Source organism: Manis pentadactyla, chromosome X (assembly GCF_030020395.1).
Source record: "Manis pentadactyla isolate mManPen7 chromosome X, mManPen7.hap1, whole genome shotgun sequence".
In the NCBI taxonomy this organism is placed as follows: Eukaryota; Metazoa; Chordata; class Mammalia; order Pholidota; family Manidae; genus Manis; species Manis pentadactyla.
The window spans coordinates 136446850-136460280 of record NC_080038.1 but is presented as its reverse complement, the minus strand read 5'-3'; positions in this window follow the sequence as shown (position 1 = coordinate 136460280).

Sequence of the window (13431 nt, the reverse complement as noted above, 5' to 3'; positions counted from 1 at the left end):
GGAAAGCTATGGGTTCTCTCCTTAGACATTTTAATATAGTTTTGGAGCATTTATGGACTGCACCTCCTGAATTACCTGCAGACCTATTATAGGCTTAGCTTTCATCCAGGAAGTTACATTTGAAACCTCACAAATCCTGTACAAAAGTAGGGGCATGTACTTATTGGTGACAAACAGTTTTTCAACATCCAAAAGGGACGAAACCTACAGAGAAAGACCAAACATAAAGTACTCATAGGTTTTGTGCAAGATAACAAGGACTTAAGAACAAGTCTTGCTTAAGACAAAGAATTGAATTCACTCAAGATGTTGTTTCAGTTCTAGCTCCATAAATTAAGCACAAGTTTCCTTAGAACTCTGTAATAAAACATTGTTACTTAGACACGTGTGTCTTGCTTATGTCAACTTTCAGAGTTTCTTTTTTTGGTAAGGGATAGGCAAATAGTTTCATGTCACATACTAACTCTGAGAAGAGTGCCCTATACTTCGTAGTTCTATACCTAATAGCTCAATAAATAAACAGTAGCTCTTACTTGGGGCACTATATTTAGAAAGATTTCGAGGTTAAGTCCAGATTCAGTAGGAAAAACTTCATGATCACAGACTGTTGGCCATGGACATGGGACTGGATTGGCTAATGCACTTGGGCCACATACATGCCTTGGCCATGCATGCCCTGAGGGCCACATACTCTCCATGGGCTACATATCTCCTTTGGACCCCATATCTCCATGGGCCCCATATCCCCCTTGGCTGTATCTCTCCCGTGGGCTACATGTATCCCTTGGGCTATATATCCCTCGTGCTGTTTTGTTTAAAGATTCATGCCTCTTCAGTTTATTTCCTCCATAAATGGGATGAAGCTATCATTTTATTTGATTTTTAGTAAACGTCTCTACTTCAATCTGTAGACAAAAACAAAGACCTGCTTGGGAGGTGAGAGACTTCCTATTTATGCAAGGGCTGCAAATTATGGGCAAGTCCACTCACCAATTCTAAGTGCCTAAGACTGTGCAGTCTAGTAGTTCATTGATGGCGCTGCAGCCTTATAGAATAAGGTTTAGGTCTATTTGCTACTTACTGCTAGAATGACTTTTGGCTAATTTAACTTACCCTAACCTCCTTTTTTTTTTCATCTGGAAAATAAGGATAATGTTCAATGCCGAACAAGTTGTTTCAAGGATTAAATGAAGTAATAAACAGAGTTCTTAGAACAGTACTGGCACATAGTAAGTACTCTACTAATACAAATAATTACAGTAATGACTATTATCCTACAAGATAGAGGGGCAACTGAGGTTCATCTGTACTGCAGGTTTTCTCTAGAAAGATTATCAAATTTATCAAACAAATCAGAGGTCATTAGATTTAATAGATTCAATATGGTATCACTTTCCAAAGTGAATGTTGAAAATAATTTTATAACACTATTAAAGCTTATTGTATCTTAATTTCTCATGTAACAGCTTAACTGAGTAAAATCAGCTTTTAATTCATTATGTAGATATTCATTTCAACATTTACCCTAAAAAGTCAGTCAGATCTTGGATTTGTTTAAAAAACATAGGGACATTTTTTAAGATAAAAAAATGTATCGAGATGAGTCCTTTAAATAGGTCACTGTGATTGAATTCATGTCTGCCTCATTGAAACGAGTGACTTCCCTTGCTTGTGTTTTCAACGTGTTAGGAAACTAGTAGACTTCAGATAGGTTTCCTCATTTGGTCATCCCAGTACCCTGGGAGGTAGGCATCATTTGCATCACTTACAGATGAGGAAAGCAGATCTGTCCCTGTCCTGTACATTCTCTCCTTTGCATCACCAGAGTAAATCGGCAGACAACAAGCTCAGCTAATCCTTAGTGCTGAGTGAGGGCATGAGTGAGCCAGAGCTGCGAGAATGCAGGTGACTCAGTGGTCTGGAGAAGGGGACTGTAAGTCTGCCAAGGAGGACATTTCATCCATTCTCTGGCCTTCAGTTGGGACCGTACTTAAATCAGTACCAAATGAGGAGACTCTATGCTGCTTTGGGAGACTGCAAGGCAAGATATTTTTTCACCGTTTCCTTTAATACTGTCTCCAAAAATATAATGGCTTTCAAGGATAGGAACAGCATCTGGTGCAAGGAGAGAGGAAAAGAGCAGTTTTTCTATAAAAAGCAAAAATAAAAATGAATTTTCTATTAGTAATGGTGAATGTCTTCACCTGTTTTGCAGCCCAAGCCTCAGTGTCTCACCAATAAATTGAGGGTGCTGACCATCCCTGCCTCACAGGAACCTGGACAGATTTAAAGAGTGTACATAAAAGGCACTCAGCTCGTAATTCCTTGTAACACAGTAAGGATTCAATAAGTGTTAGTATATCCTTCTTGATATCTCATTTGGTAAAATCAAGATGGCAAATGGATATTTAGGGAGAAAAAAACATAGAGAAAAATCACATCCAGTGATGGGGAAAATTTAAAACTGTGAATGTTTTCTAAGTAGTTTAACCTGCAAACCTAAAGACACAGCAGAAAATGAAAAGGAACAGCCAAATGACGTGTATTTGACATCAACCAGTATCCTTAATAAACAGGATCCATTATTGACAGTCAGCAAGGCCTTCAAAGCTCTTACTCGTTCCAATTCTCTGATGGAATTGATCAGTATAAATCACACAACTACTGTATTTCACTTGGATTTGGAATCCACACAGTATCAAAATGAATTCCGCCCCCCCCACCCCCACACACATCTGGCTGTTAGGAACCTCTCAGTTAACTCAGACTGTAAATATTGCATTTGCAAATGCAGGTCTTTCCCATGCATTCCCTCCACAAACATACTGTACAGTACAAGGGCTTTCATGATACTCAGTTATTTTTGGCAGCAGCTACTCCCAGTCTTTAGAGGCTGCCGGATCCCTGGCAGTATAAGAAGAGTTCTGGCCTCGTATACAAGAAATACAAGGTCTTCATTATACCAGAGTTTAATACTCACAGCCAGAAGGCTTTATATACAATGTACACACAGAATCTCTGTCTTGCCCTCAAACTGAACAACTGTTTTTTTTTTCCTGTGGTGTGTTGCAAAACTGCCATAATTTCATGGACAGCTACAGACTCACACACAAAATCAAAACAGACAATTGAATACATTTCATAAACAACTTTCAAAATGAGTCTAATCTACCTAAATGTCCTCCTAATTGACTTAGATACCTACGTGGTGACACTGATCTTTTTGCTGATGGAGAGAGCCTTCCTTTCTGCATTACTTTAGTTGAAACAGGAAGATCTTGCTTTAAGGAAAGTCGGTGTAAAAATTCAGATTTATAGCTCAGAAAAATGGGGTGTTTGTGTTTTGGAGTTTTTGTTATTACAAAAGAACCCTTTGCATAAATTGACCTTGGAAGTCTGTTGTTAAGAATACAGAGGGTGGTTATTAATTATCTTTAAGCACTTTGGAATTTCCAAAGCACTTTTGCTGACCTGATCTCATTTGAGCCCTAGAAGAATCACGTGTGGAAGTAAGGTGAGCTTTATTACCTGTTTTCTTTTTTCTTTGCTTGAGGCTCAAGGAGAACCCTGGGTCATTGGTTTCATAAATGACTCAGCCAGGACAAGGGGGCCCCATCGCCTTAATCCTAGTTAAGGGTCATGCACACTGGCAAGGTTTCAGTTGAAAATATGCAAAGTCTATTGGCTTTTCCAGGAATACTTGGAGGCATAAAACCAAGCATTCCTGAACTACCTGTACCCTGCCAGCCATGACAAGACAGAGGGAAATGAGGAAGACCCTTCTATCCATTCAGTGTACAAGGTATGGGACAGAAAACGTATGTATTTTGCAGGTGATTGTGAAAATGGTTGAGACTTGGAAAAAATATTGGTTCCAACGTAGAAAAAAAATTCAAGAAATTGAAATGAATAAGTGTTTAATTGAATGTTTACTTACTGTTATTAGCTCACCTAGCCTCCAGGGGAACTCAACTCCTATACTTAGAGACAAAGATATTAAAGTGGATACGTTTAAATATGTTTGGTATGACATGTGATGAAACTTGCAAAAGTAAGCATGTGTGAGGCATACCAGGTGTTAAGGTGGCCTGGTTGAAAGGGAGAGGAGTAGAGACAATGGTAAGTGAAAATTTGTGTTTTTTTGCTTGGGAGCTGCCAGTGCTAGCTATACATGTGTCTCAGCAACTTGATATACAGTAGGTCAGACCACTGAAAGGGCAAAGATGAGGACTGGAGCACTATAGAGTTCTTTTATTATCAACTCATTTTCTCTTGAGTCTCGGGTTGCCAGATTTAGCGAATTAAAGTACAGGATGCCCAGTTAGATTTGAATTCCAGATAAATGAGTACTTTTAAAGTATAAGTACTTCAGTGTAAGTATGTGTATTTTTCAGTGTAAGTATATCTCATGCAACATTTGAGACATATTTGTGCAAAACCATTCATTGTTTATTGGGATTTCAGATTTTACAGCGTGTCCTCTATTTTATCTTACAACCCTGCTTGAGGCATTTCAGTCTGATTCACTTACGCTTCTAGACCTTTGGGTTGAGAGTCCTGGCCTCATGGCCAGTATGGATCCTTCACATTATTTCTCTTCTGTGATATTATGATTTATAAGAAATATATATTTGGTCATTCAGATGACCAAATATATATTTTTCAGATATGTGTGGTCTTTATCCACAGTTCCTGAAAATGCTTCAGAGTCATCATGGTGAAATGGGTGTGTTGTTATTAAGGAAGGTGACTTTTCAATGTCACCCAAGAGAACCAACGATGTGGTTAGAGGGCTGTACCTTTCAGTCTTGCCCAGGAGGGTAGAGGGGCTGGCGGCTGAATCAGGCAACAGCCAGTGACTTAGTCACTCATCACTAGGTAAGGAAGCCTCCATAAAAACTCAAGAGGACAGCATTTCAATCCTTTGTGGGGGAGCGTCCATGCTGGGGAGAGTGGAGCTCTTTATGCTCCTGAGCCCGGCCCCAGGTCCATGAGCACAGGCGCTCCTGTGTCTGCTTGGGAACTCACTCTCTTTATCTCTACATCCAGCTGTTGATTTGTATCCCTTATCATATCCTTTAATGAACTGGTAAACACAGGTGAGTGTTTTCCTGAGTTCTGTGAGCTGCTCCAGCAAATTAATAGAATCTAAGGAGGAGGTCGTTGGAAACGCCAATCTGTAGCTGGTCGGGCAGAAACACAGCTAACAGCCAGGGGCTTGGATGGGTATCGGACATGGGGGGTAGGGGGAATTTTGTAGGACTGAGCCCTTGGAATATGATACTGTCTCCCAATAGACAGTGTCAGTATTGCATTGAATTCTTGGACTCCCTGGTGGTGTCCCAGAACTGCTGGTTTTGTGTGTGGGGGATCCTCCCTCCCATGTTGGAATTGGGTCTGGGAACCCTGAAGATCATCTATTTTTAAAAAGTACATATTTGAATGGCTGAATTTGTGAGGCTTATTTCCAAGTATCTGGTTATTTTTCTAACCACCCTGCCCTTGTCTTCATACACTTCTCACCTGAGCCTAAGGAACTCTCGCCCTTCAAATCTGTGCAGTAGGCAGAGGCGTCAGCTTGCAGGTGGGAGTGGTACGGAATGGCGGCAGCTCAGGCCATTCTTCCAGGCGCTGTTGCTAGCTGCTTGACTGACGCATGCCTGGTTGTCCTTGGCCCGGAAGAGGCATTTATAAAGGCCTGCTGGACTATAAGCTTCTTAAGGCCAGGACTATATATCATTCATCTTTAGCCAAAGGCTTTCAAAGTACCCAGATTTCTGAGAACATGGACTTTGAAATCACATAGACCTGGATTTGAATTCTGATTTCCATTTTCTAGTTGCATGACCTTTGTGAGTAATTTTGTTTCTCTGCATCTCCATTTCCTTATGTGTAAAATGGTGGCATGAATTCCTATAAAACATGCAGAGTTTTGTCAGGGGTAATTGAAATGAATGTGTGTGTGTGTGTGTGTGTGTGTGTGTGTGTGTGTGTGTGTGTGTATAGAACCTGATAAATTATCATCAGTCACCATATGGCTGTAACTAAATTGTAGCATTCATTTGGCCTGCATGGACTGTTTTCTCCCTTTAACTATTTATTGGCAAAAGCCAGCATGATGGTAGGTGTACCAGAGAACCAGTCATCAAATTAATTACTCATCAGTTTGTACTTCAGTTGTGGAGAACTGTTCAATCATAATTGTAAGACGTTTGTGCCAGGTCCCCTTTGCATGTGGAAAGCAGCATTACAAATTCAGAGGCAGCTCTTCCCTGCCTCTGAAAATGTAGCCAAATTCCTCGGGGCTTTAAATGCAAGGCTCATCCAGACTTCTGTTTGCTTCTGAAATGGAGAGATTAGGGGAATCTGGAAAACAGCACGGTGCTGTCCCTGCTCTTCTTTACTGTTGGTGGGTCAGTAAGAACGTAGACCATCTTCACAGCACAAGCAAGCTAGACATACAGGAGGTAAACACTCTTCCAAGTGAAGGATTGTGGATCCACTATTCAAAATGCAGTCAGTTAGCTGAGAAAACGGAATAGTGTTTAGTGTTAAAATACAGAGGAGTGAGGGCCTTGTATTGGGAAGTCCTATAGTGAAGATTCAGAATCGTCATTTAAAAATTCAAAATAAATCTGAAAGTAGCTCTGGTGTATAGTTCTTGAGAAGTCCTCAGTGCCTTAAACAAGGTCAGTTGTTTTCCACAGCTGGAACTTGCTCGAACTGGTGCAGGAGGAAGGATTGTTGAATTTTCAGGAGTTTTGTAAGCTGGTTATTAAGCCTTTGGTGGTTAGGAACCTGTTATAGCTGCTACGACAATACTGTGCTAGGTCTTGGCATGCATGCCAGTGCCCCAAACAGTGCCTTCCATATTGTTGAATTTCCGTATATATTTGTAAAATTGAATCATAAGTTATAATGTCTACATTATTTAGCCTCATGACTAATTTAGAAACTGAGAGCTCCTAGTAAATGTGTTTTTTTTCCATAGCCTCCACACCCAGCAGAGCCTGGGCACATAGATGGTGCTCAATAAGCTTTTATTGGATGGAAATGAACTTGTCAATTTCCATAGCAAGTAGGCTGACTAATGAAAAGAGCAGGGGCTGTTCTCTGGACTGAGCTTACCTGGAGTGTAGCTTTCATGGGATTCCTGAAGCTTTGTCCTTCTCACCCTGGTTTAAAACAGCAGTAACAGGAAGGGGCATAGTGTTGAGTGCAGTTCCTCTCATTCTACGAGACTGTTCTTTCTACTTCAGATTTTCTATAAGAGAAGCAAGGGAGAAAGGAAACATTTATTGATGACCAGCATTTTGTTAAGAGATTTCACACATGTGCATAAAGCAACCCCAAGAGATTGACACTCTATTTGCATTTTGCAGATGAGAAAACTGAGACTCTAGGAGGTTAATACAGCTGGTGTTCAAAGAGGCAGATTTGGGAGTCAAACTCAGGATTCTTCAACTCAGACTGGCGATGGCAATACCAGCTTTCTTTACTAGTTACCATTTTTTTCCTAACGCGTGTCTTAAATTAACGAAGAATTTATCTTTAATCTGAATGTCTTCTGACTACTATTCTCTTTTTAACTCAAGGGTTGTTGAGGTGGGGCGGGCCTGTGTTACCTAATGAAAAGGTCTCCATCTAGTGGTTACAAATCAAACTGTGTTCCTATTACCCTGAAGGTGCTTCTGGAGTCCAGAGGGCCTGAGGTTGGGAATTCAAATTTACACTGACTGGTGCAGAGCCAGGACTAGAGGGAAGTGAATGAGGCGAGTACTTCTGGCACACAATTTAAGGGAGTGCCAAAAGACCCAGCAATCAAGATAAATAATACTTTAATCCCATTTTTAATAAAAATCAAGATTGATGCAAAAACTGCACTGTGAACAAAATATCAAACTTTTAAGTTAAGACAGGATCAGTATTAGTGATTTTTCCTCTTGCGTCAGGCTTCAGTATGGTGCTACATGGCGCTGGACTGGTATGACCAATATGAAACGTTAATGAAAATTTCTTGGAATGTAACCATACTGAGGCCAAATTCTTAATATCTTGCCTTAAACATAATATCAGACCACAACAATCACATGCCAGGGAAAAATCCCAGTTTCTAAGGATTTCAGACATTGAAGATTAAGATGGTGACTAAGACATCATACTTGATGACTTAACTTGTCACAGTCAAAATAACTAACCTGCTTGCTTGTAAAGGCACAACTTTAAAATGACCATTTGATCTGACTGTTTTGCTGCTGCGAAAACACAAAATCTCTTTTCCATTATGTTCAGTTGGACCAACTGTTGTGGTTTGCCAATTGCCATAAAATTGGTAGTGTTTCAGTACAAACATGTCAACAGAGAAGAACTCAAAAAAGAGTATTTGATTAGCATTTGAAAATTTTGAGTAAGTTTGAACAAGCAGTGTTTTAGTGGACTCTAGTTAATTGATTACTAGGACAGCAAAGTCAGTACTTTTAAAAGCAGAAATGGGAAGTACTCTTGCCGGAACTTGATGGGTTCTGAGGTCCAGAACTGATGGTTATCTATCAAAATGATCTTTTACACACTGCCACACACCAGGAAGAAAAGTAGGAAAATTCGGTCATCTAGATGTTTGCTTTTATCTGCTGTCTTATTTGGAAACAGCCCGTGTGTCTAGGCTCTAAATATTTTCTGACAGTTACTAAATGTAACAGTCTATTCACCAAGCACAGTCTTAAAGCAATTTACAAATAATGCAAACTCGGAACTTTTTGCTTTGCAATGTCAAAAAGTTAAATGAACTTCGTCAACACTGGCATCTATTCACTCAGTCTGAACAATGGGTCATGTGATTTACTTCAGGGAAATAATTAGGCAGTTGATCGTTCGAAGCTAATGGTTTACTATGAATGAGTTTGTCTAATTGTAGTTTCCACAGTGCTAACTGGCCCAGGTACCACCACTGTAGACTTAAGGGAAACCTAGAGATATTCTCACAGATGAACTTCAGGGAAGGGCTTCTATGGTAACAGCAACAGGCAGGGCTAGGCACCTTTATGCAGACTTTAAAGAAGGGATGAGGGAGTAAGGAGAAACTGCAGCAGCTTGGTAAAGGCTGGGCTTCCATTCAGGTTGAGTTGGAGGGAAGGAAGAGTAAACAGGTTCCTCTTGGTGGTGGGCAGAAGGTGTTTACACTGCACATCTCCAACATAGTAGGGGCCATTATCCCCAAAGACCACAGACAAATTCTTCGGGATAAATAGTGTACCTGAGGCCATTAAATCCCTGTAAAATTATGGATACAAGAGAATGTTCTTCCGATTTAGGAGAGATATTTTAATACATAGGCATTTAACTTTCATTCCTTAGGTTTCATCATTTCCCCTTAGTTTTAGTGACATTAAAAAATGCCATAAACATATACACCCACACACACTATGTATGTATATATATCATATATATGCATACCATATATACACAGATGTGTACAATATATATGCATATATATACCCTGCACACACATGTGCATGTGTATATTATGCATACATACTGCCCACAGCAACCCAGTATTCCACAGAAGCCGGCCACACACACATGAGATGCTCCCCCCACCAGGCCATGAGTGATTCAAGGACAAGGATTATGTCTCATCTGACTTACTCTCTCAGACCCCTGCATCGTGAGTGCTCAATGCTGTTTACTGAAGGAAAGCTTCAATCATGCAAACACTGCCTTCATATTCTCTGTGTGCTTGCGTAGTTTAATTTGGTAGTTTCCTTTTGAAAACTGAGACTAAGACAGCTTCCTTCTTGGAGTTGGAGGGTCCAGTTTAGATTATATACATGTATCACTTGTTTCATTATGTTATCTTAAAGCTGGAGTAAGTGCCAGGGTTTAACTACCCTACAGTGTGCAGGTTAGTAGAGGAGCTTCCGTTTCAGTGTACTGTGACTGGAGAAGGCAAGCACACCACCATGTAGCTGAGCAGGGTCCTAGCAATGCTGGAGTGACCTGGGCACTGAGAGCCTGATTTCCATATAGCACATCTTGCAGATAAGGAGGCTGAGGCTCCCACATGCTGCAAAGACACCAGATAATGTTGATTCTGGATCTGGCCTCATGGCAGTTTTCCCAAGACTACTTTGAGGGCTAGTTCAGCTCAACAGCACGACCCTGGCTGAGGCTGATATAATACTGGCATCCTTTTTGCGGCGGGTAATGCAGCTGGTGAAGCGCGGAGGTTAGGAGGAAGGATTATCCTGACAGACAAACTTGGGTTTCAGTCTCAGCTCTGATGTTTGCAGGTTGTGTGATCTTGGGTAAGGCAGTTAACTCTCTGGACTCCTGTTTTCTCATGGTAGTGTAGGAATAATAATACTCTCTGTCTCGAGGTGTTGGGATTACAGAAGGTAATCTATATGAAGTTTTCCTTTCCTTCCTTCCTTGCTTCCTTCTTTCCTTTACCAAGAGTCTACCAAGCACAGACACTATGCCAGGTACTATTCCAGGTACTGGGGATACTACAGTTGGCAAAACAACATCATTAACCTCATTAAACTTAGAATCTAGTGGGGAAGACAACAGTAAACGAAGTGAAATATGTATTGTGTCAGAGGGCGATGAATTCTATATAGACCAATAAATCAGGGAAGAGGTGAAGATCGAAAGGCCCAGTTCTGAGGTGGTAGGGGGTCCTATTTCACATGGATGTTTGGCTTTGATAAGTGTACAGAGACCTTAAGGAAATGAAGGATCAAGCCACGTGCAGTGGGCGAAGCATAGCAGGCAGACAAAGAGCAAGTATAAAGACGTTGAGGAAAGAACGTGTTTAAAGATTTCCGGAAGTTAAAGAAGGGCACCATGGCTAAAGCTGACTGACCTTGCTGGAGAGAGGATGGTAGGAGGTGAAGCCAGAGACGTAATGGGATCCGGTCATAAAGCGTCTTATAGTCCCCCCTGTAAACACTTTGGCTTTTGCTCTGAGATAGTAAGTCACTAAGGGGTTTTGAAGAAACATGATCTTCCATGTTTTAAAACAAGTTACAGCATCACAGCCTGGATACTCATTGAGAATAGACTGTTATGTGGCGCAGGTGGAAGCAGGGTGGCCAGTTAGAAGGCAATTTCAGTAGTCTAGTTGAGAAACTACTCAGTACATAGTAGCTGATGATGATAGTTGGCACTATATGTTGGCTATTATGCAGTAATAATGGTCATAACACACTGGTGACAATTATCTTTTCTAAAGGAAAAAACAGTTCAAAATGGTATACAGAAGATTAAAAATTAATTTTTGTTAGAATGAAGCTACAAAGCAGCCCCTGATCTTTGGGTACATTATAGCAATATCTGCACGGCACCAAAAGAGCTGGTAGTAAAGCTTAAATTTTAGTCATCAGATAATAGAGTAGCATAATAAAATTTATTTGTTCAGCCATTTGAATGCATTTTTCAAGCATTTCTGGCTTAGTTGAAGTCAAACTGAATTTAATGTCAAACCAAAGGAAGGAAGAAAAGAAGGAAGAGGAGAAGAAGGAGGAAGTTGTTTTATCTGTTTGATTTGTAGAAGAGAAAGAAGGCAGTTTTTCAAAGACTTATTGCAAAGTGATTTTGGAATGAAATTATTTTTTCCTATTCTATTATTGGAATATATACTCATTACAGAAAATTTAGTAGGAGAAATTGGAATGTTGAGAAGGAAAATACATCACCCCTAGTCCACCACCCAAACCCAACTTTCACTTAGATGGTATATTTCTTACTGGTCTTTTATTATTATTTTAAGAATTTAACAAGTAATGCTCATAGAGCACATAGATTTATATTTAATTTTTTTACAATATAAAATAAAATAAATTTTCCTACATTCTCAAATTCTTTATAAATATCATTTATAATAGTCATACAATATATTCAGTATATGTGTCATGATTTACTTGACTAATTCCCTAATTGTAGACAATTTTAAAGGTTAGTTTTGCATTTCAAATAGTGTCACAGTAGCTATCTTTGTACATAAAACTTGTACTCTATATTCAAGAGTATTTTCTTAAGATAGGTGCCTAATATTGGGATGACTGAAATATTTTAAGACTTTTAAGTAGAATTCTTAACCATAAAAATTTAAAAAATCCATGAATAAAGGAATGAAAATGGCAGAACTGATAAGCAATAAATATGGTAAAAAGAATGAAACTAAGGTAGGTCTGTGTTAACCCTTAATTAAGGACTTTGCAGACCAAGAATTTAGAGATTAAGTTGAGTGTCAAGAAAGGAAATAATGGATCAATCCCAAAGTGATTGCAAATTGTCCTGTGGAGTTCCAAATCAGAAGATCATAGATCATGTAATATCAAAACAGAGTGGCTCATTTTTAAATGATAGTTTCACTGAGATTAAATGATTGCAGTTTACATTTATGTTGAATACAGTTTTTAAGTTGTCAATAAACATCATATATGATGCTTATTAATGAAGTGGAAAAAGTCTGGCATTCTGTAGTTAAATTCTATTAGTCAATGTGAAATAATATATTGAGATGTTAAATGAGATTTTCCCTATTGTCTCAGGTTTTGGCTGAAACCCTAGGTTGAGAATGATGTATAATAGCATCTACACATTCTAAAGAAAGATGCCAGACACATCCATGTAGGAGTTGCTAAAAGAAAAAAAAAGTCCAGCCATCATCATCATCTGCCTCTAGTTTACTTCAGAGAAGACAATAAATTTAAAAAGAAATTTTTTTAAATGAATTTGCAGAAATAGATGGGCTTTGACTCTTTTGCTCTCCTCTTCTCAAACCTGGTAAGATGGTTCCTGAGATTAGGGGCATCTATAAGAAAGTCAGCTTACTGTCTCCTTCATCTGAAAGCTGGCTGGGAATCAGAAACTCTTTCTCACAGTGTGTCACCCAGGTGTCAAATGGTCAAAAAATTGTTGGAAGAGTATGACCAATGTTCCCTGAATTTCGAAGTCTCATGCATGAATACAGTCAAGTAAAAGTTATCAACATGGAGCATCAAATATCTTGGCATGACACTGATGTGTGAGTTCTTCTTTGGTCAGGGGGATGTTTTAGAGTAGATTTGAGCCATCTGAAATAGAACCCAATGTCTGAAGATTAGATAGTTTTTATAAGTGACCAGAGAGCTATGATATCTGAAAGACATGTCACCAAGAGGTGGAGAAACAGATTGATCAGAGTTGGGCTGGGACTATTCCAGGCCATTCACTAAACTGGCTGTTACCCTAATTTAACTTAAAAAATGAAAGTAAATTTGTTGGCAACTAACTGTGTTATCTGTGGGGATATCTGAAAGCCCTCTAGCTCAATAAAGCATCCTAGTTACAGTTGCCAGATAAAATACAGGATGACAAATCAGTCCTTGTTTAACTGAAATTCAATTTTTCTGGGCATCCTATACAATTTAGGATTTGCTAAGTCCT